The 20,924-nt window shown below is 43.5% G+C and overlaps 3 long non-coding RNA genes across 3 annotated transcripts in view; all 3 read left to right on the top strand.

The window, feature by feature from the left end:
* The window catches only part of LOC310702042, a 111,956-nt gene that overhangs the window by 42,712 nt on the left and 48,320 nt on the right, over nucleotides 1-20,924 (top strand). The gene's annotated exons all lie outside the window — the stretch shown is intronic.
* Nucleotides 2,070-7,630, top strand: LOC310702072. Its single transcript, XR_014523196.1, has 3 exons — nucleotides 2,070-2,338; nucleotides 5,705-5,815; nucleotides 7,305-7,630. It is a non-coding gene; the product is annotated as an uncharacterized lncRNA (long non-coding RNA).
* On the top strand, nucleotides 11,945-16,205 carry LOC310702081. The gene is made up of 3 exons (XR_014523209.1): nucleotides 11,945-12,405; nucleotides 13,860-13,970; nucleotides 15,875-16,205. It is a non-coding gene; the product is annotated as an uncharacterized lncRNA (long non-coding RNA).

The following is a 20,924-nucleotide window of genomic DNA, read 5'->3' as shown; positions in this document are numbered from 1 at the left end:
AAACTTACTATTGTGGCACAAGGGGGATTCACATACACCCTTTAGTTCTGGGAAAATATGCCCCTAGGCCCTGATTGGCTGAGGGAAAATCTACTCTGGCATCAGGTGCTCATAGAAGCCTGGGACATTCTGTATAGCCCATTTTGATTTGTCTGAAAAATCAGTACATTATGCACCTAACATCTTAAGGAACTACTACCCACATCTTTGTTGCTCTTCAGTGCTACCCCAGCATATTCACAGAGGCTTCACATGGGTGGCGCTGTCGTCTAAACCACGAAACCTCTTGGGGTTGCTGATCAGAAGGTCGGCGGTTTGAATCCGCATGACAGGGTGAGCTCCCATTGCTCTGTCCCAGCTCCTGCCAACTTAGCAATTTAAAAGCATGGCAGTGTAATCTCACTGTATACAAGTTGTACAAGTGACAATGAAGTATTTCAATTCAGTGCAAGTAGATAAATAGTTACTGATGTAGCAGGCAGGTAAATGGGGTTTCCATGCACTCTGGTTTCCGTCACAGTATCCTGTTGCTCCAGAAGCTGTTTAGTCATACAGACCACATGACCCGGAAAACTGTCTATGGACAAATGTCGGTTCCCTCAGCCTGAAAGCAAGATGAGTGCCGCAACCCCAAAGTACCTTTGACTGCACTTAACTGTCCAGGGGTCCTTTACCTTTTACCTTTGCACCGTTCAAGCTCACCAGCATGAGAGGAGAAACCAAAAAGGTTTCTCATAGCCTTATATAATAGAGGACTTGTTAACTGAGAGAAACAGGTGTTCCTTCCACGTTAGATACTATCAGGTGGCCACAGAGGTCCGGGACATTCTGTACAACATTTGGCTATTCCCTCAGTCCATCGGAATTTATCCTAACAATCAGCACATTATGCCCCCAATACTGAAAGGCAGCCACTCCCCACATCTTTGTTGTTCCTCAGAGACACCCCAGCATGTTGCCAGAGGCTTCTTGTACCCACCAACCCCATCAGGATCAGGTGCCCTGAGATGCTAATAAGGTTCCTATTGGCTTTATACAATGGCTATGTTGAAGCTGGTTCCTCAAGCCAAGCAACTTGTTTTTCAGAAGCTGACCTGTTGCTACTAGTTTTTACCAGGTGTTTCTATCCAGAGCAAGATTGGCTATAGCAGTCAAAAGTCAGAGAACAGGTTTCAGCTTCTGCCCATAGATCTCTCAAGTGCAATACTTGACCTACTCCTCTGTAAGTGAAGAGTTGCCATTCACTCCTATCAGAGGAAAGACAGTGGTAGCAAAACTTGCCCTTCAACTGATGGTGGTAAATTGATACTTTACCACATGAATCAACTAAAGACATGTTAAATTGGCATCTATCACTAATGCTGTAGAGCCACAAATATCCATGAGGAGGCAAATGAATGACATGGGCTCACCTGCTTTGATTTCCGGGTCCTATGTCTTTGAACATTGTCTAAGATGGATGCAACAAGGGGTGGTACAAAGTTATTTTGGCACCTGTTTCCACTGCGTCATTTTCCCCTTGAACCATGTATGACGAAGGAGACAAAGGTCACAGACAGGGCACAGCAGACCACTAAGAGAGAGCAAAGGTTAGATAGAGGGCATGATGTTCAGACAGCTGTGGCTTTGTCTGTGGGTGGAAGTGTGCTTCCCACCCGGTGATCATTCCTTCACCATGGAAGATTGACAGAGAAACATACTTGTGCACACCTTTTATACTGCTATGAGTAGCAACAGAATAAAAAAGTGAGCTCCTTCTAACAGAACATTTTAGCAATATGGATGATCAAGCCAGAATGCAGGCTATTTGAGTATTGGTTCCTCAAAACATCTTTGTGTCACAATTGAAACCCAGAGCTGAACAGGAAACCCAATGAAAGGAGCAAGCAATTCTTCCACAAAAGATGAGATCTGGGACGTTCTGTGCAGCATTCAGCTGATCCCTCAGCCCATCTGGATTTGTCCTAACAACCAGCACTTTGTGCCTGAAATGGCCCAAGGCAACCACTGCCTTCATCCTTGCTATTCTTCACTGTCAACCCAGGATATTGCCAGAGGCTCCTGGGACCTTTAAAGGCCACCAGGATGAGGCAAGAAGCCAAGAAGGTTCCTTTCAGCCTTATATAATGGATGTCTTGAACTAGGCACCTTAAACTGCGCAGTGTGTTCTTGTCTGCCTTGAAAGCCTGCGATTTCTCAGCTGCTAGCCTTCCAAAGCTTTCTCTCTATACAAAAGGCATTCCAATGGAGCAGAGCTTGTTTCTTGGTAATCGAAGGCCACGTCTGCTTCAGGTCTGGCTACTTACATTCTGCTTTCTTCTTTGCTTCAGGAGTGGAGGTAAGTATTGCCCCCATCCCAGAAGAGGTAAAAGAAGAAGAAGCTACTGTTTTACATAGGTTGACTCTATTAGTAGCCGGAGAGATATACTTTGGGGTGGTAGGGGGAAAATGCCTTCTGCCATAGGTCTGCAATAATTCAGTGTTATTGTGCATGATTTTCATGCAGAAAGCCCCAGGTTAATCCCTTAGCATCTCCAGTTGAAAAGTTTAAGGAGAAGAGAGTCGGTAATAATAATAATAATAATAATAATAATAATAATAATAATAATAAATTTTTATTTATATCCCGCCCTCCCCAGCCAAAGCCGGGCTCAGGGCGGCTAACAACAATCAAATAATCTAACAATCAAATAATCTAACATTCTAAAACATTTCATTATAACAATTAATTAAAATCAAATTAATGGCAACCGTTAAGCAAAGTTCTGTGCAGGTTGCTAGAGGAGGGAGTCAGGCTGGGCCCTGACCAAAGGCCTGGTGGAAAACTCTGTCTTGCAGGCCTTGCGGAAAGATGTCAGGTCCCGCAGGGCCCTAGTCTCTTGTGACAGAGCGTTCCACCAGATCGGAGCCGCAGCCGAGAAAGCCCTGGCTCTAGTTGAGGCCAGCCTAACCTCTCTGAGGCCTGGGACCTTCAGGATGTTTTTATTTGCAGACCGTAGGTTCCTCTGTGGGGCATACCAGGAGAGGCGGTCTCGTAGGTACGAGGGTCCTAGGCCGTATAGGGCTTTAAAGGTTAAAACCAGCACCCTAAACCTGATCCTGTACTCCACCGGGAGCCAGTGCAGTTTGTATAGTACCGGATGAATGTGATCTCGCAGCGAAGACCCCATAAGGAGTCTCGTTGCGGCATTCTGCACCCGCTGGAGTTTCTGGGTCAGTCTCAAGGGCAGCCCCACGTAGAGCGAGTTACAATAATCCAGTCTGGAGGTGACCGACGCGTGGATCACAGTGGCTAGGTCAGGGCGAGAGAGATAAGGGGCCAATTGCTTAGCTTGGCGGAGATGAAAAAATGCCACCTTTGTTATAGTTGTAATCTGCGGCTCCATAGAGAGGGAGGTATCGAAGATTACACCCAAACTCTTAATGGACGGTGCTGGCACTAATTGCACCCCCGCAAGAGATGGGAGTTGCCCCCCCCATCCCATATTGTCCCGTCCCAGCCAGAGGACCTCTGTCTTCGAAGGATTTAACTTCAACCGGCTTCCACGTAACCATCCAGCCACAGCTTCCAAACATCTGGTCAGTGTGTCTGGGGCCGAGTCAGGATGGCCATCCATCAACAGATAGAGTTGGGTGTCATCGGCATACTGATGGCAACCCAGCCCAAAACTCCGGACAAGCTGGGTGAGGGGGCGCATAAAGAGGTTAAAAAGCATCGGGGAGAGAATCGCACCCTGAGGCACTCCACACACCAAGGAGTGTCGCGATGACAATTCCCCCCCAAGCGCCACCCTCTGTCCCCAACCAGAGAGAAACGAGCGCAGCCATTGAAGGACTGTGCCCTGGATCCCCACGTCGGCAAGGCGGTGGTCCAGGAGTTCGTGATCGACCATGTCGAAGGCTGCTGACAGGTCTAGAAGAATCAGCAGCCCCGACCCGCCTCGATCCAGCTGCCTGCGGAGATCATCTGTTAGGGCGACCAGAGCCGTCTCGGTCCCATGACCAGCGCAGAAGCCGGACTGGAATGGTTCCAGAGCCGATGTTTCATCCAGAAACCTACCAAGCTGTTCAGCAACCGCTCTCTCAATCACCTTACCCAGGAATGGAAGATTCGAAACCGGGCGGTAATTGGATAGATCTAAGGGATCTAATGATGTTTTCTTTAAGAGCGGGCGCACCACTGCCTCCTTCAATTCCCCTGGAAATATCCCAGTGCCAAGGGACAAACTGATGATATCCCCCAGGGGGGCCCGCACCTCGTCTGGACACGCTCTAATCAGCCAAGACGGGCATGGGTCAAGAGGACAGGTGGTGGGCTTTCCAGCTCGGAGGACTCTGTCCACATCGGCTGGGGATATCCAATCAAAGTGGTCCAATACTGGACCCAAGGACAGTCGAGGGGCCTCCAGTTCCTTTATTGTATCCAAATTGGCAGGGAGGTCATGGCGGAGCAACAGGACCTTCTCCGCAAAAAAGCTCCGCAATAATGGGGCAAAATGGACAGGTAGCTTGAAATGCTGGAAGGCAGCTCTGTATGTATGTATGTAGGTGTGAATCAGGCTGCCCAACATCTGGTATATCTGTAGGATGCGGGTAGTGTTGTGGTCTAAACCACTGAGCCTCTTGGGTATGCAAATCGGAAGGTTGGCGGTTCAAATCCCCATGACAGGGTGAGCTCACGTTGCTCGGTCCCAACTCCTGCCAACTTAGCAGTTCAAAAGCATGCCAGTGCAAGTAGATAAATAGATACCATAGTGATGGGAAGGATAATGACATTTCCATGCGCTCTGGCTTCTGTCACGGTGTTCCGGTGCCACAGAAGTGGTTTAGTCATGCTGGCCACATGACCCTGAAATCTGTCTGTGGACAAAAGCTAGAAAGCGAGAAGAGCACCGTACCCCATCATCGCCTTTGAATCGACTTCACTGTTCAGGAGTCCTTTACCTTTTATATGTGTATGGTTGGAGAGAAAATGTCTCATGTAACATTAAATACGTTCTGCCATTTGTGCCTTCACAATGGGACTTCCCTCCTCCTCCTGAGTAGGCCCTAAATCTATTCAGTGCATTCCCCAAACTGCCGGAGGAAAATTTGGGCATGATACGAAGCAGGCATTGGGGAGGAGTGAAAGGGAGAACTTCTGTTGCAAAGGCACAAATCCTTTCACTAACGTCATCAGTGCACTGAATATGACCAATGGGCGTATATTCCAGCTGTTTCTGCCAGGTCTAAAAGTGGAGCCCAATAGTTTAGAGCTCATTGGGAGCACCATCTTTGGAAAATAGAGGATTCCCTTGTCTGGGCGGAATGTGTTGCTAGACTAAGGGCACAGGAGCATGCTATGAATCTGCATAGAGTTTCCCCATCTGCAGAGATGTAAATTTAGTCAGACTTTCTGATGGGGGAAAAAATCCTACTGCTCTAGGATCTATTCTGACAGCTATGGGTGCCTATAGGATTTTATGCGTTGGGAGACTGAAAATCAATTGGTTCCTCCACAAATGGAAAAAAGGGGTCTCACTTGGTACAATGCTTTGCAGTACATCCAGGAAAGAAAATTTATATAAATGAGGAAAGTGGTAGGAGTTCCTGGGGCTTCAGACCCCTTGTCTACCTCCTAATGAAGCCCCGGATTTAGTGACCGATGGGTGAAGGTGATGCTTTCAGGAAGAAACAATAAAACAAATTTTTGTGCCTCCTACAGCAGATGCTGTGAAATGCAGAAAATGCATGTCAACTGGTCCTGGCGAGCCGTGTGAATCAAAGCAAATGACATGTAACGGGCCATACTGTGTAATGGCAGAAAGATTGGCAGGTAAGAAGGCTTTTCTGTGACTATGACTTGCCTATTCTATGCTCTGGTAACCTCTTCATATCTCTAATGAAAATGAGATATGCCATTCCACAATGGCAATTTTATTATTTATACCCCACACATCTTACTGGGTTGCCCCAGCCACTCTGAGAAGCTTCCAAAAGATATAAAAACATAATAAAACATTAAACATTTTAAAAACTTCCCTATATAGCTCTATAGAGACTGGGACTGAATTCACTTGGTAATGTAAGGAGTAACTGTTAGGCAAACATTCTTTAAGAAACAGACAAAAGTTCCTGGAAGCTTTAAAGAGGGTTCCAGAATTTTCTTTAGTGTATAGTAGTGGTACTCTAGGCTCCATTGGTGTCAGCTGGAGGTGCAAATAAAGGGAGGAAGTTGCAGTTGCAATTTCTGCACCAGGAAATCACACACCATCAGTACGCATGTCAACAACGAGGTGGGAAGTAAGACAATATGCGCTGCTGATACTGTGAGTTTTCCTGTGTCAAGATTGTTAATTACTGGACTGAAATTATACTGCGCTGGAGAGATAAAGAAGGAATGTAAATAGCTTGTACAAAATAGTAACAGAAATGCTTGTGCCACCAGTCAAGCAATAAAGAGGCTCTTGACTGTGAATTTGAGTATGACTCCTCTTCTTGTCCTCTGCCTCTGGGGAAAACTCTGCTACAAACAGTAAGAAGTGGTTTTACCGAGGTGCTGCCACACAAGCAGAAAAGCGCAGCAGAAGTGTGTGGGCGGTAATCTCTAATAGTACCACCTCTTAACAGAGTGGTTAATGGACAAATTGACAGAGCTGCCAGATATTGGGAATTGCTTGGCAAGTGCAAAGTTGCAGCAGCAATATGAAAAAATACCAAGCATTTCCCATGAAAATAAGTATTAGAAAGCTTTTCCCCAGCTCCATTTTGAACACATGAATTCAATTTTGCAGCTGGGGAGATTCATGGACATATCACTGCAAGGCAGTCTGTGCAACAGTCTTCCAGCAGTACTGGAAGAGCTGCTTCATTAGAGTCTTAAATGCCAGCTATATTCTTATATTAAGCCATATTACGTAGAGGGACCTTGCTTAAGAAGATGAAATGTTGTCGAGGAGCAAGAAAGTAAGGTTTCTGCTTCAAGGAACTAACTGGCATGTCACTTGGAAAGTAGCCTATTTTTCAGTCTGAAGGAAAGATATTTGGGATTTATCTTAGACAACAGTGGTGGAAATTCTGAGATTTAAGGGTTTGTTTTATGTGGACATGTACTTTGCACATGTTTTAACTTTATTTTATTTTAATGTTGACACTTTAGTAGTTTTCGCATGGAGGAAAAAATCAGTTTTAGGTATGCATTTGTCGATGGAGCTTAAAATGGAGTTTATTTCAATGTGCTGTGAGCTTTGTCTCTTTTTTGGTATGAACTATGTACCCCACTCACTAGTTAGTATCAACAAAAGCACTTCTCTTTCTCTCTCCAGGTCGAAAGAAGGAGTTGCGGACCTTCAAATTTTGTGGCGAAGCTCAGTATAAAAAATACTGCGGAACGAAAAAGGGAGAGAAACTTAAAGTACAATGCTGTGAAACTGACATGTGTTTTGACTGATATGACTGTTCTATTCTTCTATTGTTTTAACCCATCCAGAAACCTCATGGTAAAGGGTGGGTAGCCAATCTTTCTCCTTCTCTTTCACTTTCTCCTTTGAAAAACATAATATTAGAACATTTCATATCCTTTGCTTTTGACGGATGTCTGGTCTTCCTTCTGCCTTTCCAATTCAAATGACAGAGAAACACAGAAAAGCAAGAAACCCCACCCCGAGTGGTAACAGTAATAGTAGTAATAACAATAACCATAACACAATAATAATAATAAATTGTTCCCCACTCATCTTAAATGTGTAGCCCCAGATGTCTGTTTACCCCCTTTTAGGTACCCCCTTTGGCTCATACTCCTGGTTTGAAATCCTGCTCTTCATCAGCCTGCCAAATGGGCCAATTGCAGGCTGGCGTGGAGAGGGAACAATCAGGATTCCCTCAGGTCTACTCCGGGGGGATTTAAAACAGCCCACGCCAGCCCCCGATGTCTAGCATTCTTTGTTGGATCAACCCACCCATTTTGCATTTACAAATTGAATTGACCTTGCAATGGCTGCGGTGGTTGCTGTATTGTTGGTGCCGGGTAGGAATTTGCCTACCTGGTGAATTGGCTATGATCTGGAGGTTCTGCCTAACCCTGTAGCAATCGTCACAACTTTGGTGGTTTGGGCGTTGGGTAGCCTTAGCCTTGGTTGGAGGGGGGGGGTTGTACTCTGGCCTTCCCCTCCAGAAATAGGGTATCCTATTAAAGGGGTATGTGATGGAGTTGCTTCTGTCCATTTGCCCAGATGTGGGGAGGGGCTTGGGCCTTAGCGTTCCTAGGGGTAGGGATCCCTGTGGGGATCCCCCTATTTGATGTAAGTCATGGGAATCCCCACTGCCGGGTTGACCCTGATGTCATTTCCGGTAGGCAGACCGGAAATAAATGCTTACCCAATGCCTATAGCCAAACCACTTCATTTGTAGTCAATACAGTTGTGGCCTGATTTGATCTCATTCCACTGTGTGGGCTCCTTTATTGGTAGCTCACTTGAGCAGAGGAAGGGTGCACACCCTGGGCCTGTAGACTCTGGGAAGCTTCCAAGAGAATATAAAAAAACATAAAACCATCCGACATTGAAAACTTCTCAATACAGGACTGCCTGCAAATGTCTCAAGGTCAGTCCTTAATTGCCTTGTTAGAGCATCCCAACCGATACTCACAGTCAGGATGGTCAGGGGGGAGGCTGGAGCCACTTCCATCCAGACTCTCCTAGGTCATGCCCATCAGATTCTTAATTCATCTCTTCCTGGAGCTCATGGGTCCCTGTTCTTCCCAACCCCTCCATGCTTGGAGAGCTCAAATGTTCTCTTTTCTCTTTCCTGACCATTGCCATGTAATTGGAACATAGCAAGGCTTTTAAGTAGTGTGGACTGGAGGGAGTTCTAGGTGGCCAATCAAGATAGAGATCAATAATAATAGTTAAAATTACTGCTAGTTGTGCATGCAGAACAAATGCGAAAATAATAGCTTGCAATATTTGTTGTACCTTACGCGGCAATGCTTTCCTTCAATAAAGTTGAAAAATGAAGTTGTGGTCTCTGTTCTGTTTTGGTTCCTGTGTAATTTTTGTATCTTGATCACACAAGAAATCACTTACCTTATATTTTCTGTTCCTCACGATTGATGTGTTTATTGTGAGGCCTTATTATTTTCTTCTAATTCCTTTCTTTGATCCAACAACAAATGCCTATTTTAAAAGTATGGGCCATATTCCATGCTTTGCAACAGATTTCTGTGCTCAGCAGCACTTCCTCTCCCTCTCCTGCTTTCCCTCCAGCTTCCGGCAAGCACAGACAAAAATACAACAAAGCAGATCCTCCATTCTGCACAACACTCTTGCATCATATACGGCAGTCTTCAAATAGAATCCCATACACAAATCACATGAGGCCAATCAGCATCTGGAAGTATTAACGTAACCGTACCATATTAGTTTGTTTCTCCAAGTCTTTGCACTCAGATTCCAAAATAAAAGGGCCTCAGTCAACTGTTTAACCAGCCAACCTTCCACCTCTCCCCAATTAAAAGCATCAGCTCCTATTGGATGCTATCTGGCTCCAAGAAATATGAATTCTGTTCATGGGATTGCCAGGAATCAGAGTCTGTCTTGCAAGCCTGCTGTCTCTCCGTCTCCCACATCTTTGAGTAAAGTTGAAGATACATGCAATATCAAAGGACCACTTATTTATCACTCATGGAGGACTGGCAGTAACACATGGCTGGGCATACCATCCATTCCACTGCGAGCAGCAGTGAGATACAAAAGAAAGCTGCTAACACAATGATTCGGGAATATGGGCTGGCCAGAAGTCACCCATTGTGTTTCATCTGCAGGCTGGTTGAGAGTTGCCTGCTCGGAAAAAGGAACACGACAGGGGTGCCCGATTTCCCCATTACTTTTTATTTCAGTTCTGGAGGTGTTGCTGAACATGATAAGAAATGACCAGCAGGTCAAAGGTGTGCAGGTCGGAGCTAAACATTATAAGTTAAGAGCGTTCGCAGATGACCTAGTATTGACTTTGCAAGAGCCAAACACTAGTACGAAAAAGGTATTAGAAATAATACAACAGTTTGGCCAGGTAGCTGGATTTAAGTTGAACAAGCAAAAAACCAAAGTTTTAGGGAAAAACCTAACAGATATGGAAAAGGAGAAATTTCAAGAGGAAACAGGTTTGACTGTGGTCAAGAAGGTTAAGTACCTAGGGGTTTATTTAACATCTAAGAATCAGAATTTGTATAAGGACAATTATGAAAAATGTTGGTCAGAAATCAAAAAAGATTTAGAAATATGGTCAAATTTGAAACTGTCAATGTTAGGCCGAATTGCAGTAATCAAAATGAATGTATTGCCTAGAATGTTATTTCTGTTTCAGACCTTGCAGATTATTGACAAGATGGAATGTTTCAAGAGGTGGCACAAAGACATTTCGAAATTTGTCTGGCAGGGCAAAAAGCCCCGAATTAAATTTAAAATATTGACAGATGCCAAAGAAAGAGGGGGTTTTGCCCTGCCGGACCTGAAATTGTACTATGAGGCAGCAGCTTTTTGCTGGCTCAGAGAATGGATGCTCCTCGAGAACACGGACATTTTGGATCTGGAAGGTTTCAATAATGCTTTTGGTTGGCATGCATATCTTTGGTATGATAAGGTTAACAGTGCCTTTAAAAATCACATTGTCAGAAAAGCATTGATCAATGTTTGGATAAGATATAAAGATCTATTGGAAAACAAAACCCCTAGATGGGTGTCACCAGTGGAGGCTAAAGCAGTGAAGAAACTCAATATGGAGGTCGGATGGCCGAAGTATTGGGAAATCTTAGAACAGGATGGAGATAAGTTCAAACTACAAAGTCAGGAGAAATTGAAGCATAAAGTAGAAAATTGGTTCCAATATCGTCAAATAATGGAATTTTTTAAACAGGACAGGAAAGTCGGTTTCCAGGTGGAAAAATCAAAATTAGAAACCGAACTGTTAGAACCCAATACTAAGAATTTATCTAGAATGTACAATTTGTTGTTGAAATGGAACACACAGGATGAAACAGTTAAATCGGCTATGATTAAGTGGGCTCAGGATGTTGGACATAACATTATGTCAGCTGACTGGGAATGGTTATGGAACACCGGTATAAAATTTACGGCATGTAATGCCTTAAAGGAAAACATTATGAAAATGGTATACAGGTGGTACATGACCCCAGTCAAGCTGGCAAAAATCTATCATTTGCCCGATAACAAATGTTGGAAGTGTAAAGAGACTGAAGGTACCTTTTATCACCTTTGGTGGACATGCCCGAAGATTAAGGCCTTCTGGGAAACGATCTATAATGAAATGAAAAAGGTACTTAAATGTACCTTTCCTAAAAAACCAGAGGCCTTTCTCTTGGGCATTGTCGGCCAATTGGTGACAAAGAAAGATAGAGCTTTTTTCATGTATGCCACAACAGCAGCAAGAATACTCATTGCAAAGTATTGGAAGACACAAGATTTACCCACTTTGGAAGAATGGCAGATGAAAGTGATGGACTATATGACACTGGCCGAGATGACAGGCAGAATCCGTGATCAACGAAAAGAGACGGTGGAAGAAGAATGGAGAAAATTTAAAAGCTACCTTAAGGACTACTATAAACTTAATGAATGCTAAAATGTCGTGGTTTTTCAGAGACAAAGGGGTACAGGGATATAAGGTTAGACTATAAAAGAGGACTAAGATGATTGAGATTGGAGAGTAACAATTGGGAGTTGCTAGTTGAACTATGGACATTGGGATGCAGAGAGGGGGGGTATGGGGAAGTCCAAGAAAAGAGGTTTATGAAAATATGTTTGAAACTATACGTGTATGTTTGTCATTTTTAGTGTTTGTTTGTTTTTCTTAAAAATTTGTAAAACCAATAAAAATCTTTTAAAAAAAAAAAGAGAGTTGCCTGCTCGGCACATCTTACTATTACAACTGAAACGTGGAGGTGAACAGAAAACCCTCGTAAGATAGCATCAGGCATCTGCCACGGTCCGCGACATTCTGTACAGTATGCAGCTGATTTCTCAGCCCATTTGGGTTGTCCTAACAATCAGTACTCTATGCCTGAAAGGACTCAAGACAACCATCGCCTTCACTCTCTGCTGCCCATCCAAGTGACCCAAGCATATTGCCAGAGGCTCCTTGGACCTTTCAAGGCCACCAGGATGAGGCAAGAAGCCAAGAGGGTTCCTCCCAGCCGTATATAATGGATATCTTGAACCCGGCTCCTCAGACTGAACAGCGTGTTCCTGCCTGGCCTGGAAACCTGCGGTTTCTCAGCTGCTAGCCTTCCAAAGCTGTCTCTCTATACAAAAGGCATTCCAATGGAGCAGAGCTTGTTTCTTGGTAATCGAAGGCCACGTCTGCTTCAGGTCTGGCTACTTACATTCTGCTTTCTTCTTTGCTTCAGGACTGGATGTAAGTATTACCCCCATCCCAGAAGAGGTAAAAGAAGAAGAAGCTACTGTTTTACATAGGTTGACTCTATTAGTAGCAGGAGAGATATACTTTGGGGTGGTAGGGGGGAAATGCCTTCTGCCATAGGTCTGCAATAATTCAGTGTTATTGTGCATGCTTTTCATGCAGAAAGCCCCAGGTTAATCCCTTAGCATCTCCAGTCGAAAAATTTAAGGAGAAGAGAGTCGGTACAGTAATGGGGCAAAATGGACCGTTAGCTTGAAATGCTGGAAGGCAGCTCTGTATGTATGTATGTAGGAGTGAATCAGGCTGCCCAACATCTGGTATATCTGTAGGATGCGGGTAGTGTTGTGGTCTAAACCACTGAGCCTCTTGGGTATGCAAATCGGAAGGTTGGCGGTTCAAATCCCCATGACAGGGTGAGCTCACGTTGCTCGGTCCCAACTCCTGGCAACTTAGCAGTTCAAAAGCATGCCAGTGCAAGTAGATAAATAGATACCATAGTGATGGGAAGGATAATGACATTTCCATGCGCTCTGGCTTCTGTCACGGTGTTCCGGTGCCACAGAAGTGGTTTAGTCATGCTGGCCACATGACCCTGAAATCTGTCTGTGGACAAATGCCAGAAAGCGAGAAGAGCACCGTACCCCATCATCACCTTTGAATCGACTTCACTGTTCAGGAGTCCTTTACCTTTTATATGTGTACGGTTGGAGAGAAAATGTCTCATGTAACATTAAATACGTTCTGCCATTAGTGCCTTCACAATGGGACTTCCCTCCTCCTCCTGAGTAGGCCCTAAATCTATTCAGTGCATTCCGCAAACTGCCGGAGGAAAATTTGGGCATGATACGAAGCAGGCATTGGGGAGGAGTGAAAGGGAGAACTTCTGTTGCAAAGGCACAAATCCTTTCACTAACGTCATCAGTGCACTGAATATGACCAATGGGTGTATATTCCAGCTGTTTCTGCCAGGTCTAAAAGTGGAGCCCAATAGTTTAGAGCTGATTGGGAGCACCATCTTTGGAAAATAGAGGATTCCCTTGTCTGAGTGGAATGTGTTGCTAGACTAAGGGCAAAGGAGCATGCTATGAATCTGCATAGAGTTTCCCCATCTGCAGAGATGTAAATTTAGTCAGACTTTCTGATGGGGGAAAAAATCCTACTGCTCTAGGATCTATTCTGACAGCTATGGGTGCCTATAGGATTTTATGGGTTGGGAGACTGAAAATCAATTGGTTCCTCCACAAATGAAAAAAAGGGGGTCTCACTTGGTACAATGCTTTGCAGTACATCCAGGAAAGAAAATTAATATAAATGAGGAAAGTGGTAGGAGTTCCTGGGGCTTCAGACCCCTCGTCTACCTCCTAATGAAGCCCCGGATTTAGTGACCGATGGGTGAAGGTGATGCTTTCAGGAAGAAACAATAAAACAAATTTTTGTGCCTCCTACAGCAGATGCTGTGAAATGCAGAAAATGCATGTCAACTGGTCCTGGCGAGCCGTGTCAACCAAATGATTTGATATGTACGGGGCTATTCTGTGTAATGAGAGAAAGATTGGAAGGTAAGAAGGCTTTTCTGTGACTATGACTTGCCTATTCTATGCTCTGGTAACCTCTTCATTTCTCTGATGAAAATGGGAATATCCCATTCCACAATGGCAATTTTATTATTTATACCCCACACATCTTACGGGGTTGCCCCAGCCACTCTGGGAAGCTTCCAAAAGATATAAAAACATAATAAAACATTAAACATTTTAAAAACTTCCCTATACAGCAGGCTCGTCCAACTCTATAGAGACTGCGACTGAATTCACTTGGTAATGTAAGGAGTAACTGTTAGGCAAACATTCTTTAAGAAACAGACAAAAGTTCCTGGAAGCTTTAAAGAGGGTTCCAGAATTTTCTTTAGTGTATAGTAGTGGTACTCTAGGCTTCATTGGTGTCAGCTGGAGGTGCAAATGAAGGGAGGAAGCTGCAGTTGCAATTTCTGCACCAGGAAATCACACACCATCAGTACGCATGTCAACAACGAGGTGGGAAGTAAGACAATATGCGCTGTTGATACTGTGAGTTTTGCTGTGTCAAGATTGTTAATTAATGGACTGAAATTATACTGTGCTGGAGAGATAAAGAAGGAATGTAAATAGCTTGTACATAAGAGTAACAGAAATGCTTGTGCAACCAGTCAAGCAATAAAGAAGCTCTTGACTGTGAATTTGAGTATGACTCCTGTTCTTGTCCTCTGCCTCTGGGGAAAACTCTGCTACAAACAGTAAGAAGTGGTTTTACCGAGGTGCCGCCACACAAGCAGAAAAGCGCAGCAGAAGTGTGTGGGCGGTAATCTCTAATAGTACCACCTCTTAACAGAGTGGTTAATGGACAAATTGACAGAGCTGCCAAACATTGGGCATTGCTTGGCAAGTGCAAAGTTGCAGCAGCAATATGAAAAATACCAAGCATTTCCCATGAAAATAAGTATTAGAAAGCTTTTCCCCAGCTCCATTTTGAACACATGAATTCAATTTTGCAGCTGGGGAGATTCATGGACATATCACTGCAAGGCAGTCTGTGCAACAGTCTTCCAGCAGTACTGGAAGAGCTGCTTCATTAGAGTCTTAAATGCCAGCTATATTCTTATATTAAGCCACATTCCGTAGAGGGACCTTGCCTAAGAAGATGAAATGTTGCCGAGGAACAAGGAAAGTAAGGTTTCTGCTTCAAGGAACTAACTGGCATGTCACTTGGAAAGTAGCCTATTTTTCGACACTGGCTGAGATGACTGGCAGAATCCGTGATCAGGGGAAAGAGACGGCGGAAGAAGATTGGAAGAAATTTAAAATCTATCTTAAGAACTATTATAAAATTGATGAATGCTAAAATGTCGAGGTTTTGAGAAAGAAAAGGAGATTACAGCGACATAAGATTAAGTTAAAGAAAAGAATAAAAAGAAATATATTTGATAAAATTATTTAGAATTTGCTGAAATAATTTTGGAAATTGGGATGTAGGAAGGGGAGGTTTGGGGGAGTCCAAGAAGTGAGGGATATGAAAAAAAAGGTTATGAAATTATACATGTTTGTATGTCCTTTTATTTGTTTGTATTGTTTAAAAAATTTTGTAAAACCAATAATTCTTTTTTTAAAAAAAAGGAAAGTAGCCTATTTTTCAGTCTGAAGGAAAGGTATTTAGGGTTTATTTTATACAACAGTGGTGGAAATTCTGAGATTTAAGGGTTTGTTTTATGTGGACATGTATTTTGCGCATGTTTTAACTTAATTTTATTTTAATGTTGACACTAGTAGTTTTAGCATGGGGGAAAAATCAGTTTTAGGTATGCATTTGTCAATGGAGCTTAAAATGGAGTTTATTTCAATGTGCTGTGAGGTTGTCTCTTTTTTGGTATGAACTATGGACTCCACTCACTACTTAGTATCAACATATGCACTTGTCTTTCTCTCACTAGGTCCAAATAAGGAGTTGCGGACCTTCAAATTTTGTGGCGAACCTCAGAATAAAAAATACTGCGGAATGCAAAGGGGAGAGGAACTTAAAGTACAATGCTGTGAAACTGACATGTGTTTTGACTGATATGACTGTTCTATTCTTCTATTGTTTTAACCCATCCAGAAACCTCATGGTAAAGGGTGGGTAGCCAATCTTTCTCCTTCTCTTTCACTTTCTCCTTTGAAAAACATAATATTAGAACATTTCATATCCTTTGCTTTTGACGGATGTCTGGTCTTCCTTCTGCCTTTCCAATTCAAATGACAGAGAAACACAGAAAAGCAAGAAACCCCACCCCGAGTGGTAACAGTAATAGTAGTAATAACAATAACCATAACACAATAATAATAATAAATTGTTCCCCACTCATCTTAAATGTGTAGCCCCAGATGTCTGTTTACCCCCTTTTAGATACCCCCTTCGGCTCATACTCCTGGTTTGAAATCCTGCTCTTCATCAGCCTGCCAAATGGGCCAATTGCAGGCTGGTGTGGAGAGGGAACAATCAGGATTCCCTCAGGTCTACTCCGGGGGGATTTAAAACAGCCCACGCCAGCCCCCGATGTCTAGCATTCTTCGTTGGATCAACCCACCCATTTTGCATTTACAAATTGAATTGACCTTGCAATGGCTGCGGTGGTCACTGTATTGTTGGTGCCGGGTAGGAATTTGCCTACCTGGTGAATTGGCTATGATCTGGAGGTTTTGCCTAACCCTGTAGCAATCGTCACAACTTTGGTGGTTTAGGCGTTGGGTAGCCTTAGCCTTGGTTGGAGGGGGGGTTGTACCCTGGCCTTCCCCTCCAGAAATAGGGTATCCTGTTAAAGGGGCATGTGATGGAGTTGCTTCTGTCCATTTGCCCAGATGTGGGGAGGGGCTTGGGCCTCAGCATTCCTAGGGGTAGGGATCCCTGTGGAGATCCCCCTATTTGATGTAAGTCATGGGAATCCCCACTGCCGGGTTGACCCTGATGTCATTTCCGGTAGGCAGACTGGAAATAAATGCTTACACAATGCCTATAGGCAAACTACTTCATCTGTAGTCAATAAAGTTGTGGCCTGATTTGATCTCATTCCACTGTGTGGCCTCCTTAATTGGTAGCTCACTTGAGCAGAGGAAGGGTGCACACCCTGGGCCTGTAGACTCTGGGAAGCTTCCAGGAGAATATAAAAATACATAAAACCATCTGACATTGAAAACTTCTCGATACAGGACTGCCTTCAAATGTCTCAAGGTCAGTCCTTAATTGCCTTGTTAGAGCATCCCAACCGATACTCACAGTCAGGATGGTCAGGGGGGAGGCTGGAGCCACTTCCATCCAGACTCTCCTAAGTCATGCCCATCAGATTCTTAATTCATCTCTTCCTGGAGCTCATGGGTCCCTGTTCTTCCCAACCCCTCCTTGCTTGGAGAGCTCAAATGTTCTCTTTTCTCTTTCCTGACCATTGCCATGTAATTGGAACATAGCAAGGCTTTTAAGTAGTGTGGACTGGAGGGAGTTCTAGGTGGCCAATCAAGATAGAGATCAATAATAATAGTTAAAATTACTGCTAGTTGTGCATGCAGAACAAATGCGAGAATAATAGCTTGCAATATTTGTTGTACCTTACGCGGCAATGCTTTCCTTCAATAAAGTTGAAAAATGAAGTTGTGGTCTGTGTTCTGTTTTGGTTCCTGTGTAATTTTTGTATCTTGATCACACAAGAAATCACTTACCTTATATTTTCTGTTCCTCACGATTGATGTGTTTATTGTGAGGCCTTATTATTTTCTTCTAATTCCTTTCTTTGATCCAACAACAAATGCCTATTTTAAAAGTATGGGCCATATTCCATGCTTTGCAACAGATTTCTGTGCTCAGCAGCACTTCCTCTCCCTCTCCCGCTTTCCTTCCAGCTTCCGGCAAGCACAGACAAAAATACAACAAAGCAGATCCTCCATTCTGCACAACACTCTTGCATCATAAATGACAGTCTTCAAATAGAATCCCATACACAAATCACATGAGCCCAATCAGCATCTGGAAGTATTAACGTAACCGTACCATATTAGTTTGTTTCTCCAAGTCTTTGCACTCAGATTCCAAAATAAAAGGGCCTCAGTCAACTGTTTAACCAGCCAACCTTCCACCTCTCCCCAATTAAAAGCATCAGCTCCTATTGGATGCTATCTGGCTCCAAGAAATATGAATTCTGTTCATGGGATTGCCAGGAATCAGAGTCTGTCTTGCAAGCCTGCTGTCTCTCCGTGTCCCACATCTTTGAGTAAAGTTGAAGATACATGCAATATCAAAGGACCACTTATTTATGACTCATGGAGAACAGAAACACATGGCTGTGCACATCATTCATTCCGCTGTGAGCAGCAGTGAGATACAAAAGAAAGCTGCTAACACAACGATTCGGGAATATGGGCTGGCCAGAAGTCATCCATTGTGTTTCATCTGCAGGCTGGTTTAGAGTTGCCTGCTCGGCACATTGTACTATTACAATTGAAACCTGGAGCACAACAGAAAACCCTTGTAAGATAGCATAAGGCATCCGCCACTCCTCCGTCACATATGGTGGTGTTCAAATAAAAATCTGTACATAAATCATGGCTCACAGTCCCTAAATTACATGAGCCCAGTCAGCAACTGGACTTGGCAACCACGCAAACAATTATCAAAAGGGAAATTGAACTCTCCCCTGAAATGGGCTCCAAGGTACAGGATTTCACCTTAAGAACTGGATCTGCTGAATCGAAACAATCCCTTTTACAATTCCCTTTTACCTGTGAAAGGAAGCTGCTTTTCTCCTGCCTCCTGATGAAAACATGAACACTGCAAGTTTGTGCTATCTTTGGAAATGAGGGTCTAGTTGTCTAGGTGGAAGGTGTTGCTAGTCTCAGGGCACAGGAGCTTGCCACAAACAATTTCCATCTCTTAATCTATACACAGAGATGCAAGTTTAGTTGGACATTGAATATTGATTGGTCCCTTCACAAACGAAATGCTGTCTGTTACAACAGACGCTGTGAAATGCAGACTGTGCTCTTCAAAGGGGCCTGGCAAGCCATGCGAACCAAAAGAGAAGACATGTATGGGACCATTCTGCTTGAAGATAGAAACATTTTCAAGTAAGTCTTTTCTGTCAACAATCTCCCTTTTTCTCTGCTGGGACTAGAATGACCTGAGATATAAGTTTAAAACTAAAAATAAAAAAATTGGACATGTATCTTTCATAAATGTTCATTTTATTTTAATGTTGACATTTTACTAGTTTTTGTAGTTTTAGCAAAATAAATTCAAAATTCTATTTAAGTGCATATTTTTAAATGAAGTTTAAAATGCGGAGAAAGCTTTTCTCTCTCTCTTGATATGGACTATGGACTAATTCAGTAAATTTCTCTTCATTCACTAGTTGGTGTCAAACTAAGCACTTATCTATCTATCTCCAGGACAAAATGGCAAATTGACTAATTACGTCAAAGAATGTGGAGTTTGAAAAAACTCTGTGGGCCAGAGGTGACATCGGGAGATAAAAAGAAAGTATCATGCTGTAATAGCGACTTATGTCTTGACTGATCATTCTATTCTTAAGTTGTTTTCGCCTTTCCATGTAAAAGGGTGGGTAACCAATCTTTCTCCTTTGATAGACATAATATTAGAACGTTTCATATCATTTCTTTCGATGGAGCCTAGGTCTTCCTCCTGCCATTGCAATTCAAATGACAGACAAAACCCCCATGCATACATTCTGATGCCACGTCTAATAATCACATTCAGGGGATGTTCCACACCCAACAGCCTCATCGTCCTCCACAAAATGGTGGCTGACTGACTGTGTGACCTGGGGAGTCTTCTGTATTTGCGGAGGACTGCCATATATCTTAGACCGATGATTTTCCAGCTCCCTAAGTGCATTGGGAAGCCTCCATGAGCACAGGAAACCCCCCCCCCCCCAAATTTGGCTATCCAAACTTGTTAATCAAAAACTCATCCAGTTCACAACTGTGTTTATCCTTCCAGCTCCCAAGAGGAGGACTAGTCATTTGTGCTCACTCATTTATGCACTCCTTCATTGTCTGATATTTTGAAAAGTAAGTGCCTCTTGCAAAAGTGCACAATTGACTTAGGTATTGGGGTGTAATGGGTCGTTTTTTGGAGAGTTGATGGACATGTACAGTGGCGTAGCATGGGTTGTCAGCACCCAGGGCAAGGCAAGTAATTTGCGCCCCCTAACCCGTGGATTTGCGCCCCTAACCCTAACCCCCAGATGTTGCGCCCGGTGCGGCCGGCCCCCCCTGCACCCCCATGCTATGCCACTGGACATGTACCAAGCAGTGATTTGCACAGTCGATAGGATTTGTGGGTCTCTTTATCACTCCCCATCCCTGCTTGAACTTGGCAAATCACAGAAGATGTTATCAAATACAATAACCTGTGCTAGGGATGGTGACAATTCCTCTCTTCCTGGAGCTCAGCGAACCCTGTTGTTCCCAACCTCTCCTCGGTTGGAGAGTTTGAATGTTCTCTGTTCTCTTTCCTGAACATTGCCATATGACTGGAACATAGCAAAGTTTTAAGTAGTTTGGACTGGTGGGAGTTCTAGGTGGCCAACCACGATAGCGTTCAATAATAATAGTTAAAATCACTGCTAGTTTTGCATGCAGTAATGAGGCGAAAATAATAGCTTGTATTATTTGTTGTACCTTACGCATCAATTATTTCTTTCAATAAAATTTAAAAATGAAGTTGTGGTCTGTATTCTATTTTAGCTCCTGTGTAATTACTGTATCTTGATCACAAAAGAAATCACTGTACCTCATATTTTCCTTTCCTCAAAATTGAGGAAATCTTAATTATATGGGTCATATCCCATGCTTTGCAACAGACTTCTGTGCTCAGCTGCATTTCCTTTCCCTCTCTGGGCCCCTCCAGCTTCCGGAAGACACAGGCAAGAATACAACAGGGCAGAACAAACAAAGCAGATCCTCCATTCTGCATAACACTCTTGCATCGTATATGGC

This window comes from Podarcis liolepis, assembly GCF_965112155.1.
Source record: "Podarcis liolepis genome assembly, chromosome: 2".
NCBI classification, from domain to species: Eukaryota; Metazoa; Chordata; class Lepidosauria; order Squamata; family Lacertidae; genus Podarcis; species Podarcis liolepis.
The sequence above is the reverse complement of the archived record's forward strand: the minus strand, read 5'-3'. Positions and strand labels throughout refer to the sequence as shown.